General features: G+C 46.3%; 1 protein-coding gene across 14 annotated transcripts in view; it reads left to right on the top strand.

Annotated features, from left to right (window-relative positions):
• THADA (THADA armadillo repeat containing) overlaps positions 1–13,083 on the top strand; it is a 299,475-nt gene that overhangs the window by 78,496 nt on the left and 207,896 nt on the right. The gene's annotated exons all lie outside the window — the stretch shown is intronic.

The raw sequence follows: 13,083 nt of genomic DNA, 5'->3' as shown, positions 1-13,083 counted from the left end.
ATTAATGTTGGAGGGTGAAAGGGGAGGCAACTTCCAAATACAGCTGGGAAAGAGGAGATCATGTGTTCAAATCTCACCTCTGCCGATTGTGACTTAATTGGTATCACAGAGACTTTGTGGGGTAGGTCTCATGATTAGAATTTAGGTATGAGGGATATAGTTTGTTCAGGAAGGACAGGCAGGATAAAAGACGAGGAGGTATATATGGGTATAAACTATATATATGTTTGTTCTGATGTCTGAAAAGAGGAGAGATGCAGACCAGTTGAAAGTCTCTGGGAAAATATAAAAGGGGTTAAAAAGGGAGGGGTGATTTCATTGTTGGAGGTCTACTATTGACCACCAAATCAGGAAGAGGAGGTGGATGAGGCATTTCTAGAACAAATAACAGCAATATCCAAGACACAAAACCTGGTAGTAATGGAGGACTTTAAATACCCAGACAGCTGTTGCAAAAGTAATACAGCCAAACCCAGAATTTTCCATAAGTTCTTGGAGTGTATTGGGGACAACTTTTTGTTTCAGAAAATGGAAACATGGTTATTGGCCTAATGCTTTGGGGAGGGAAGCAGTAGGTGTGAGAGATCTTGATTTTAGTTAGGCTTTTGACGCAGTCCCACAGGATATTCTCACAAACAAACTAGGGAAATACTGTCTAAGTGAAATTACTATAAGGTGGGTGCACATCTGGTTGAAAGACTGTTCTCACAGTAGTTATCAGTGGTGTGCTATCAAACTGGGAGGATGCATCTAGTGGGATCCTGTAGGGGTCAGTCCTGGCTCTGGTACTATTCAATATTTTCATTAATGACTTGGATAGTAGAGTGGACAATATGCTTATAAAATTTGCAGGTGACATGAAGCTGGGAGATGTTGCAAGCACTTTGGAGGACAGGATTAGAATTCAAAGGACCTTGAAAAATTGGAGAATTTGTCTGAATTCAACAAGATGAAATTCAATAAAGACAAGTGCAAATTTTCACCTAGGAAGGAAAAATCAAATGCACTATTATAAAATAGGGAATAACTGGTTATGTGGTAGTACTACTGAAAAGAATTTGGGAGTTATAGTGCATCACAAATTGAATATGAGTCAACAATGTGATGCAGTTGCAAAAAAGGCTAATGTTGTTCTGATTTGTGTGTAAGACATGGGAGGCAATTGTCCTGTTCTGCTCTGCACTAGTGAAGCCTCAGCTGGAATACTCATTCTGGGCACCACACTTTAGGAAAGATGTGGACAAATTTTCTTTGTAAAAACAAGTGGTTTATTTAATTCACGCAAAGAGAACATCCTGCCACACACACTTATTTCGTATTTGTAAATTATAGGGCACACCAAAATATAGGTGTTTCATATTCAGTTACTTTGTCATTTTCCCCTTCTCCCCTGCCTAACAGTGTGTACCTATCCATTGAGGTACAAACCCTGTATAAAAGACTAGGAAATAAATATAAAAAACTTTATTTAGTGACAGCTAAGACTACATCAGTATAGACCCTTTCTATGCAAAACCTGAAAAGCATGGAAGTAACAAGTTAAGGGAAAAGTCTCCTGCATTTCTAGCCTTTTTCACATTGCCTACAATGCTATTGATAACACTCTAATGCTCCATAAGGTTTTCACTTCCTCATCTGACTGATACCAAAAGGCAATATGTACCTCAGCTTCTTCATACTCGTATTCTAATGCAAAACCTTAACTGAGACCTCAGCAGTATTAAGGCAGCCTAGCTCCCCAGGTGTATGGAGTCAATATGTGATAGACGTTCTGATCTGTTGTTACAAGAGTGTCTGAGGTCTGTTCAGGTTTTGCAACAGAGTGCAGCTTTCATGAAGTTGCATGTCTGTATCTGTTGGAGGTAGTTTGCACAGGCAACCTTAATTCTGTCGTTTCCCTACTTTTGAGTGCTTGACACTGCAACCTCAGTGTTCTTTTAATGTAGGGTTTTTAAAATATATATGTTAAATGGGTGTTGTCAACTTAAATTTTACTTCTCTCTGAAACTTCTTTGTTCACTGTTAAAGTAACACCCAGTGATTACTATAACTGAAAGATTAGAATAGAAAATATTTTTTCTGTCTTTTCGGATTGTTTACTTTGTGCATTAGACAGGACTTCGGGTGTAGTCAGTTTTATTGTTTCTTCTTCGAGTGCGTATTCATGTCGATTCCAATTTTGTGTGTGTGTGGATGTGCACAGTAGCTGGAAGATTTTTCCCTTAGCAGCAGCCGTAGGGTCAGCCTGGGCGCCCCCTGGAGTCATACCTTCCTGACTCCCAATATAGTGCCCTGCCGACCCGCCACCCCCTCTGTTCCTTCTTACCTCCAGTGGCAGTAGCTGGAACTTCCCTGGCTCTTGCTCCGGTAAGTGGCTTAGCAGCTTGACTCTCATTGTATTCTTCTTGTTTAGTCAGTTAGTATAGTTTGTTACCTAGTTAATTAGTCGTAAGTTCTGTTGCGGGGTTTTCCCCTCTCCCCCCTCCTTGCTGCCCCCAGGGCATGCTGTGATCCCCAGGTTTCAAGACCTGCAAGGACTGCGTGAAGCGCATTCCAAAGAGTTACCCTCCACACCTCTTGTTTGTGGTGTCTAGGCGAAGGTCACCAAAAAGACCGCTGTAAAATATGTCGGGAATTCCAACCAAGAACCCTGAAAGAGAGAGAGCAGCGGCTTAAAATCCTCCTCATGGAGGCAGCTCTTTGACCACAGTAGGATCCCAGTGCCAGGGACCCTACCACCAGCACGTTGTCTTCGATGCGGAGTGTGTCGGTGCCCTCTTGGAGGGACCGGGTGCCGAAGAAAGACTCTCCCAAGGAGCCTCGGCACTGTCATGGAGCGTCTCAAGGACACTCCAGCCTTCGGCACTGGTCCCAGTGCAGAAGAAAAAGAGGGTCAAAAGGGGTCGATCCCCAATACCTAGACCCAGAGACCAGCCATCAGTGGCACCACAGTCGGATCACAGCTTTGAGACGCAAGGGATGGCCACGTCGACTCCTGCCCAGGAGAGGCAGTCAAGTCCAGGCCAGTCGCGTTTGCTGAACCCCTCTGAAAACCTGCTGCTTCCATCCACTCCTAAAACGTTTGGGGCAGCGCAGGACCTGCTCAGACTCACGTCTACGTTCTCGCCCCCCAGGCACCGCAGGCTCCATCCCGTCCTGTGCAGTCTAAGGGAAAGCTGGCTATAGTGTCGTGCCGCTCCCTGTCACCTCGGCAACCACAGACTCCGGCACTTCCGTCCAGGGAGCAAAGTTGGTCCCTGGACTCCTGACGCTCCACATCAAGAGGTGCAGCACCGCCTTGGTCCTCGTATTCCGAGGCTTCTGAGTCAGAATCAGATTCGTACCGCTCCGACTATAGGAGGAGCAGAAGGTCATCCTCCAGGCACCATAGGAGGTCCCCACTGAGGCAGTCGGCCCCTCAGTGGCAGAACCCAGCTCAGTGGCCTTTCTGGACTCCATCGGCTTTCGACCAAGCCCAGGGTCAAAGCCAAGGCTCTCACTTGGGTGCCACTTCAGTCATGTCCGCTACCTTTGTCCCACCACGTCCAGCGGCCGAGCAGCTATCTGCGGCATTGATGTTGGCATCTGCGTCAACGTTGCCGACGTCGACACCAATGGTGGTACGCCTTTTGGCAGTGCCTTCAGCACCAGAGATGCCAGTGGCTCAGGTCACGATGCTGACAGTGCCCTCAGCACCGGCTCCTGCTACGGCACCGGCACTGATGGCATCCTCGACACCGCCTTCACTGATGTCGATGACCACCTTGGCGCAGACACACCACATAACAGTGCCTCTGGCACCGACGTGGGGGGCGACGTCGACACCTGTGCTGGCACTCTTCTTGGCACCGAGACCGGACCAGCCCATCACTGTCCCCACTGGCTCACGCGATCCTTCTGGTGGAGATGGAAGGGAACAACCACCTCCCTTAGAGGCCTCCTCCTTATCTTCCCCAGATGAGGCGCTTACAGGCGCTACCATTGCCCCAGCCCTGGAAGACTCCAAAGTGTTGCAGTAGTTGCTGTACCGGGTCGCACAGGGTCTGGGCATTTACACAGAAGAAGTTACGGATGATGCAGACCCTATGGTAGACATCCTGGCCCCTTCGGGCCCTTCCCGTATTGCCTTACCACTAATTAAAACCATCATGGATATGACCAGGACCCTGTGGCAGACCTCAGCCTCCCTTCTGCCTACCGCCAAGCGCAATAAACGGTGGTACTTTGTGCCCTCCAAGGGCTATGAACATTTATACACCCACCGACAACCTGACTCTCTGGTGGTGGACGCTGCAAATCAGAGAGAGAGGCAGGGTTTCCAAGGACCTTCCCCCAAGAATAGGGACGCGAAAAAGCTTGACCATGTTCGGCTGGAAGATCTATTCCATGGGGGAACTACAACTCGGAATCTCCAACCAACAGGCCATTGTCAGCAGATACGCCTACAATACCTGCTCGGCGATGGCTAAGTTTATGGAGTTGCTCCCCTCAGACTGCCGGGCTGAGTTCTCGGCTTTGGTCGAGCAGGGGAGGTTGATCTCCAGGGCATCTCTGCAAGCAGCGCTTGACTCAGCAGACGGTGCTACTAGAGTCATGACCACGGGTGTAGTCATGAGAAGGGGCTCATGGCTCCAGGGATTGGGTCTCCCCTTTGATACAGGACCTGCCTTTCGAGGGTGAGACTCTGTTCTCTGAGAAAACAAACAAAAGGCTAAATAGCCTGAAGGATTCCAGAGCCACCCTCAGGTCCCTGGGCCTCTATACACCCTCCAATCAGCGGAGACACTTCTGCCCGCAGCCTACCCAGAGGTTCGGTCAGCAGAACCGCTAAGATGGCTTCAGAAGACCGTAACAGAAGTTGCAGGGGAAGGCTGTGTCAACCTTCTGGTCAGAGCTCGGGACAACCAAAGCAGTCTTCCGGCCCCAAGCCTGCCTTTTGAAGGTACAGTTGAGGACTGTGTACCACACCTGGCAATGGATCCTTACCTTCTCGTCCTGATTATCCCCTTTCTACTGTGCATGGTCCTGTATCACCTCGGACCGATGGGTGCGCCGCACGATAGACGGGATACGCCATCCAATTCTGTGCCCTCCTGCCCTTCCACCCCCCTTCCTTGTCCCTCTTCAGGATCCTTCTCACGAGCAACTCCTTCTTGAGAAAGTGCAGTTGCTCCTATCTTTAGGGGCAGTGGAAGAGGTTCCTTGGGAGCACAGGAGCAAGGATTTTTATTCCCGGTATTTCCTAATACCGAAAGTCAAAGGCGGCCTCAGGCCCATCCTGGACCTGCGGAAGTTTATAAAGAAACTCAGGTTCCTCGTGATCTATCTGACCTCCATCATTCCCTCTTTGGATCCAGCAGACTGGTATGCCGCCCTCGACTTGAAGGACGCATACTTTCATATCGCGATCACTCAGCCCCACAGGAAATCCCTCAGGTTCGTGACACCCACTAACAATTCGCAGTCCTCCCGTTTGGCCAGTCAGCAGCGCCTTGGGTTTTCACCAAGTGCATGGCAGTTGTTGCTGCGTTTCTGCGCAGGCAACAGGTTCAGGTGTTTCCTTACCTCAACGACTGTCCGATCAAGGGCCACTCCAAGACCCAAGTGGAGGTTCAGGTCAAGTTTATCAGAGCCACCTTTGTCAACTTGGGTCTCTTTTTAAACGAAGCAAAGTCCACTCTGTCCCCCGTCCAGAGGGTAGAGTTTATAGGGGCAGTATTGGACTCGATCCAGGCCAGGGCATACCTACCGCAAGCGAGGTTTCAGGCCCCGACTGATACCATTTGAGGCCTCAGACAGTTTCCCACCACCACAGCAAGAAACTGCCTGAAGCTTCTGGAACATATGGCGGCTTGTACCTATGTGGTGCAGCATGCCAGGCGCAGGCTACAGCCTCTTCAGTCGTGGCTGGCGTCAGTGTAGTGCCTGGCCAGAGACCACCTGGACAGGATAGTGACCCTACCTCACCCAGTTCTGGACTCCCTCCTGTGGTGGCTCGACTCTCAGGAGGTGTACTCAGGAGTCCCCTTCACCAGTCCACGGCTGTCCATGTCTCTAGTGACAGATGCATCAGACGTGGGCTGGGGGGCACATCTAGGAGACTGCAGGACTCAAGGTCTTTGGTCTCAGGCGGATCTGGCTCTCCACATCAATGTCAGAGAGCTGAGAGCTGTGCACCTGACGTGCCAGGCCTTCCAGGCATACTTAACAAGACAATGTGTATCAGTCATGATGGACAACACCACTGCAATGTTCTATATCAACAAACGGGGGTGCACGCTCCTCTGCCCTGTGCCAGGAAGCCCTCATACTGTGGGACTTCTGTGTAGAACATTCAATACACCTACAAGGGTCGTACCTCCCCAGGGTACAGAATGAGCTAGCGGACCACCTCAGCATGTCGTTCCATGGCCACGAGTGTCCCTTTGCCCAGACGTCGTGATTTCAATCTTCCAGAGGTGGGGCTTTCACCATGCAACACAGCAGGAAGTGCCAGCAGTTCTGGTCCTTCCAGAATCTCCAGAGCAAATGCATTCCTCCTCCACTGTGGAGGTTGTCTCCTATATGCCTTTCCGCCCATACCGCTCATTCACAAGGTGCTCCTCAAGATCTGGAGGGAACAAGCTCAGGTTATATTGATAGCTCCAATATGGCCTTGACAGCACCGGTACACATCTCTCCTAGACATGTCTGTGGAAGCCCCAGTCATGCTGCCACTCTTCCTGGACCTTCTGACGCAAGATCATGGATGTCTTCAACACCGAACCTCGTGTCGCTTCACCTCACGGCATGGAAGCTCCATGGTTGAAACTGATGGAGCTTTCCTGTTCAGAACAGGTTAGACAAGTCCTCCTTGGCAGTAGAAAACTCTCCACGAGAGCTACCTACCTTGCCAAGTGGAAGAGATTTTCAATCTGGTCGGCGCAGTACCATTCATCCCCAACTCTGGCCCCAGTGCCGCTTTCTCTGGATTACCTCCTCCATCTGAAGCAGCAGGGGCTTTCGTTGTCATCGATAAGGGTGCACGTAGCCGCCATCTCCGCCTTTCACCGGGGCAAGGAGGACCGCTTGGTGTTTGCTACCCCTATGGTCAGCTGGTTTTTAAAAGGGCTCGACAGTCTATATCCTCACGTCCAACAGCCTGTCACAGCCTGGGACCTCAACCCAGTCCTTTGTAAACTAATGGGACCGCCCTTTGAGCCTTGGGCAACGTGCTCCCTCCTCTCTCTCTGTCTCTTACAAGGTGGCGTTCCTGGTGGCGATAACCTCGGCCAGGAGGGTGTCTGAACTCAGGACCTTAACCTCAGAGCCCCCTTATACTGTGTTCTGTAAGGACAAGGTGCAGCCTAGACATCACCCTGTTTTCCTTCCGAAGGTTGTATCACAGTTTCACATTAACCAGGACATCTTTCTCCCGGTATCTACCCTAAGCTGCATTCCAGTGGCAGGGAGCAGAGACTCCACTCTCTGGATGTCCTCAGAGCACTAGCTTTTTACATTGAGAGAATGAAGCCGTTCAGAAAATTGGTCCAGATGTTCGTGGCAGTGGTGGACAGAACGAAAGGTCTGCCTGTGTCGTCACAATACATTTTGTCATGGATCACATCCTGCATCCGCGAGTGCTACAACCTGACAGGGGTTCCTGCACCCCCGATCACTGCGTACTCCACCAGGGCGCAGGCTTAGTTAACAGTGTTCCTGGCACAGGTCCCCACTCGGGGAAATCTGCAGAGCAATGATTTGGTCCTCTATCCGCACTTTCACCACTCACCATGCAATTACTCAGAAGGCCAGAGACGAAGCGGCCTTTTGATGAGCAGTGCTCCAGTCAATGGATGACTCTGACACCAACTCCTGAACTTGGGCTTGCGAGTTACCTGATTGGAATCGACATAAATAAGCACGTGAAGAAGAAAGAATGGTTAATCACCTTCTTGTAACTGTTGTTCTTCGAGATGTGGTGTTCATGTCCATTCCAATACCCACCCTCCTTCCCCTCTGTCGGAGTAGCCGGCAAGAAGAAACTGAGGGGGTGTAGGGTCGACAGGGCACAGTACTGGGCACCATGAAGGCGTGACTCCAGGGGGTGCCCAGGCTGACCCTACGTCTGCTGCTCAGGGAAAAATCTTCCAGCTACTATGCACGTCTGCGCGCACACACACCTGATTGGAATGGTCATGAACAACACATCTTGAAGAACAAGAGTTACAAGAAGGTGAATAACCGTTCTTTCCCTTGTATAATCAGTGAGCTAATCTCACACAAACAGGGCGAGACAGAAAAAAGCTTTTTAATAGAAGAGGAAAATGAGTATAGAACTATGAAAATTGACAGGTCCTCAAGAAGGTGCGTGACCTGAAACTGCTTTCAGCTTTTTTTTCTCCTTAAGTTGACTTGTTTTCAACTTCATGGCAATTAGTTTATAGGAAAATGGTTTATTTTGCTAGCTTAGTTCTAATGTTTGTCATATACAGTAATGCATGAAGCTAAATTCACTTAATGTTTAAAACGATTTTTTTCAGCAATTGCATCACTTTTGTAATTTATAAGTGCCACTAGGTGTCGCTATTGTTGCATCTCTTTTCATACAATATTCACTGTATAACTGCAATTACACAATAACATTAGGTTGAAACAGGCAATTCTCCTGTCCTTCCATATATTTTTCCAGTATGTTTGCTGTTTTACTGGAACAAAATCCTTATATTAAAGCCTAATAATGTTTAGTTTAAATTTTTGGCCGTTTGTCATTTAAAACTTTAAAATTTCAATGTCATAAGTTAGGCACTAAATTAAAATTAGCCTGGTTTTCAGAGGTACTGAGCACCTGAAGTCCCATGACTTAATTGGGAACTGTGTGTGTTTAGTACTTCTGAAAATCAGGTGACTTCTTTAGGTGCCTAAATATGGATTTAGTGGCCTATATTGAGGTGCCTATGTATTACATTTGTGATCACAGTGCACTCAGGGGTAAAACAAGATAACTGTATAGTTAGCAGGAAATGCTCTTAATTTTTTGATAACTCCAATGGAATTAATAGTGGTAACACAATGATGCTGCATTGTTGCTGGATAACTGTGCCAATTTAATAAACTAAAAAACCCTTTGTTAAAAAATCCCACTGACAAAATAATTTTGTATTGTGTATATTGCAGTATGCACACTAAAATACATCAGAAATGCATTTTCAGAAATAATATTTGTGTTGAATCTTTAGAAATTTAACCTGGAACAAGAATGTCAGGTTATTTAGGTAACATTGAAATATTAGCTTATTTTCACTTTGCTTCTGTTACAAGTTTAGTATAGGAGCACTGTGTGTAGTCAAAATTACCTGACCTTCTCACTGTCAAATCTGAGACGGGGCCTTGTGTACTGCAGTTTTATTGCAGTATTATTACTTATTCTGCTATCTGTATCAGGAAGACCAGGGACTTGAATCTGGGTTTACCCCCTCCCAGGGAGTACCCTAACCTTTGAGCTATTGACTATTCTGGGTTGGTTGGTCTCTCTCTTGACCAAAAATTCCATCTGTGAAAAAAATTTCTGTTTAGACAAATAGGCATTTTACAAACACACAAACAGCCAGCCTGAGTTGAAAAATTCCTGACTACATCTGCCCCCTTCTCCACTTCTGTCTCCCTTACCCCCTTCCCTACAGTGCCCCTTCTCCCTTTATTTTCTTTCCATTTAGCTTATGCCCACCTAACTAAACTCACCTCTCCTCCTTCCCTCCCCCGAGAAAAAATTGAGGAACGAATGTAACATTTGATGCCATCCCATTGTTCGCTCTGCTTGTGTTCTATCCCTACCCCTACCCTTTTGACTGTCTTCTCTGTTTAGCTTGTAAGCTCTTCAGGGCAGGGAGAGTTCTACTCTGTGTTTATACAGTGCCCGGTAAAACGGGCCCTGTTTTTGGTTGGTCCTTAGGCAGTAATCTAATAAACATGATGAATGATAATATGTGTATTGGACAGCATGCACACAGGGTTTATTCGTATTAGGATAAATAAATAAAGGAAATTGATGACCTGAAAAATTAATTGTTGAAAAAGTAGAATATGGCTGGTTCAGGAGACTTGGATCATTCTTGTTAATAAATGTTTACGATGGTGTATGAAAGGGGAGGTTGTACAGCTTGAAGTTGTAGTTTCTCCTTCCAGAGTTGTGATGAAAGGAAATCTTCTCTAGCTGCTTCTTATGTTAAGAAAGAAATGAATATCAAAATTCAAACACTCCTGATGTGCTTTAGGGAGAGTAGTTTTGGGGATCTGGAATAACGATGGTTTGAATTCTAAATAATTTAACTTGAGCTATAATATTAAGAGTAAAATCACATAAAAATTCTGTTAACTAAAATGACGCCTTAAGTAAGTGTTTTCATATACTTGAATTGGGAATATATGTCTGTAAACATTAGCATATTGGGGAAGAAGTAGATTTGGGACAAAATTTGAGCGACATATTTGGGGCAAAATTTGGTCAACATGAGAATGAAGTGCTGTAATGGTGGAGGATGGCAGAGGAGTTTCTGAAGCAGAGTGGATAGTTGGTAAGTTACTCAGGTTGTGTACGGCAGGGTATTGTGCAGTGTGTGGGAAGGCTGGCTGTGCACTAAGGACAGCTGACCACTCCCTGTTGGAGCCCTGCTGGGTGTGTTAGTTTGACTGCCCACGCAGTCTCAAAGGACTGCTAGGCAGCATCCTCCCTCTCATGCGGGAGAGATTCCCTGCATTCAACCCTTACACCATGGACCCACACAAGAGAAGCAAGAGGTTTGCTGTTCACAATTAATTAAATGACCGAGGTTTTCCCTTATGCAATCAAAATACAGTTCAAATGTGCTGATTCCACAAATTTTCAAGCACTCTGGCGGAACGTGCATTTTTGTTATTAATTTCTGCATAAGTATGAATTCCTTTTTTTTCCTTTTAGTATTGCTACAGATCACAATTTACATTAAGCAAATGTTTGCTCTTGTGGTGTTTAGGATTAAGATTTCATTATGTGAAAGGAGAAGATGGTTTGAAGTGAAGAGATTCTAAAAATATAGTGCAATATACATTGTGAAACTGAATGCAGATCTTTGCATAAAAGTCAGAATAACTTAATTACTGCAGTCAGCTGGAGCAAAATAAAATTAACAATGAAATTTGAATTAAAGTCCTCATCGTATAAGCGGTTCTTCTTCCTGCTCAAATGAGAAACAATATAAAGGATAAGACCTAAATATATATAAATCCAACATAAAGGATTTTCACCTACATTCTAGCATACATCTATTTCAAAGACCTGGGAAACTTCCATTCTTTCGCTCATGTCCAGTGCCCATGGAAATCATTGGGAAGACTGCCACTTACTTCAGAGTGTGCTGGGTTAGGTCCTTTTTCTCATTAAACACACATTTGTTTTTAAAAAGTGTAAATTCGTGGCCCCTGCTTTAGGTCTGGTCTGCACCTAAAATTCAGGTTGACCTAGCTACGTCATTCAGGGCTGTGAAAAATTTCACCCTGTGCAATGTCGTTAGGTCAACCTAACCCCCAAAGTAGATGCAGCTACATTGACAGAAGAATTCTTCCATTTACCTAGCTATCACCTCTTGAGGGGGTGTATTTGTTACAGAGATGGAAAAACCCCTTCTATCACACTGCAGTGGTATAGCTGTGCTGATATAGTGCTTGTAATATAGACATTCCCTTTTTTTCCCCAGGTTGGAACAATCTGAAACTTTCTTTGAAGCAGTGCCCTTAGGCCTGGGATGAGGATTTGTGCGAGTAAAGAGTGATCATTCTCTCAGATTGGCAATTGAGGTATTAATGGGCTCTAAAGAGAGTTCTGCCAGAGTCTCTGAAGGAAGAATGATGTCCTCAAGGGTGCAGACTCGGGGAGAATAAGGGCTAGTCTACACTGGCAACGCTAAAGTGCTGACGCGGCAGCGCTTTAACGTGCCTTGTGTGGTCACGGCGCAGCACTTGGAGAGAGCTCTCCCTGCGCTCTAAAAAAACCACCTCAACGAGGGGCGCAGCTCCCAGCATTGGGGCACTGTTCACACTGGCACTTTACAGCGCTGCAACTGGCTGCACTTGAGGGTATTTTTTCACACCCCTGAGCAAGAAAGTTGCAGTGCTGTTAATTGCCAGTGTAGACAAGCCCTAAGGAAATCTCCCTGAACTTCCCACAGAGATGAAGAGGAGGATATTTCCATGAAGAAAAGCAGGGTCAGCCCACAACATTTTAGCACCGAGGCGGGGAGCTCAAATGACGCCCCGATGCCCCCTCGCTTGGGCCAAAACTTTGAAAGGTCTCAATTATTCCTTCTTTCTGTTCTTCTCCTCTTGTGGTACTTCTCTGCTACTTACCTCAATAAAGGAGAACTAACAACTTAAAATGCCTTGTTCAAAATTTTTAAGTAACACTTAACTTTCAAACGCCTGAACAGCAAATGTAACTCTTCATGTCTGCATAGTAAACACTGGCATTTTTATCTGTTTGAATAATTAAAGTGGTGCTTTCCGTGCCTTCTTGGTTGGAAAGATTTGAACTGCTTCCTGAAGGTCCACAGTCTGGGCCAGCTCATCCTCTATTGAGATGGTTGCAAGGCCGACCAGCCTCCATTATGGAGTGTAGATGTGTTTTCATTAACTTCAGCTTGGAGAAGCTGTGTTCTCCACTGGCAACCGTTACAGGAAGTGTTAGCAACAAAAGCATTTGGAAAGAGGGTGATCACCTTATTTGTGCACACATATTCCAGAACAGCCTTTGGAGTTGATCCTGCTGACATTTATCTTGAAAGGGCTTTCAGTTCATCACCTAAATAACTTGCATCAATATTGTGCATGTCATCATGTGTCAACACTGTCTCTAGTGCCATGTATTGCTGGTGTAGGTCTTCTTCAGGTATAGTGAGGAGTTTTCGAATATCATACAACATCCCAAATATACTGCTGTGTTCCATGAGCTGCATGAAACGTTCTTCAACTGACTGTATTGCACCATCTAGCACCTGGTTAAAGAATTCAACTTTGAATTGTTGTTTGGGGTCTCTTAGGGATTATCCCATGCCTCATAATCAAAATGTCGTC

Source organism: Chelonia mydas, chromosome 3 (genome assembly GCF_015237465.2).
Source record: "Chelonia mydas isolate rCheMyd1 chromosome 3, rCheMyd1.pri.v2, whole genome shotgun sequence".
NCBI lineage: Eukaryota > Metazoa > Chordata > Testudines > Cheloniidae > Chelonia > Chelonia mydas.
This window is presented reverse-complemented; position numbering and strand designations above follow the sequence as displayed.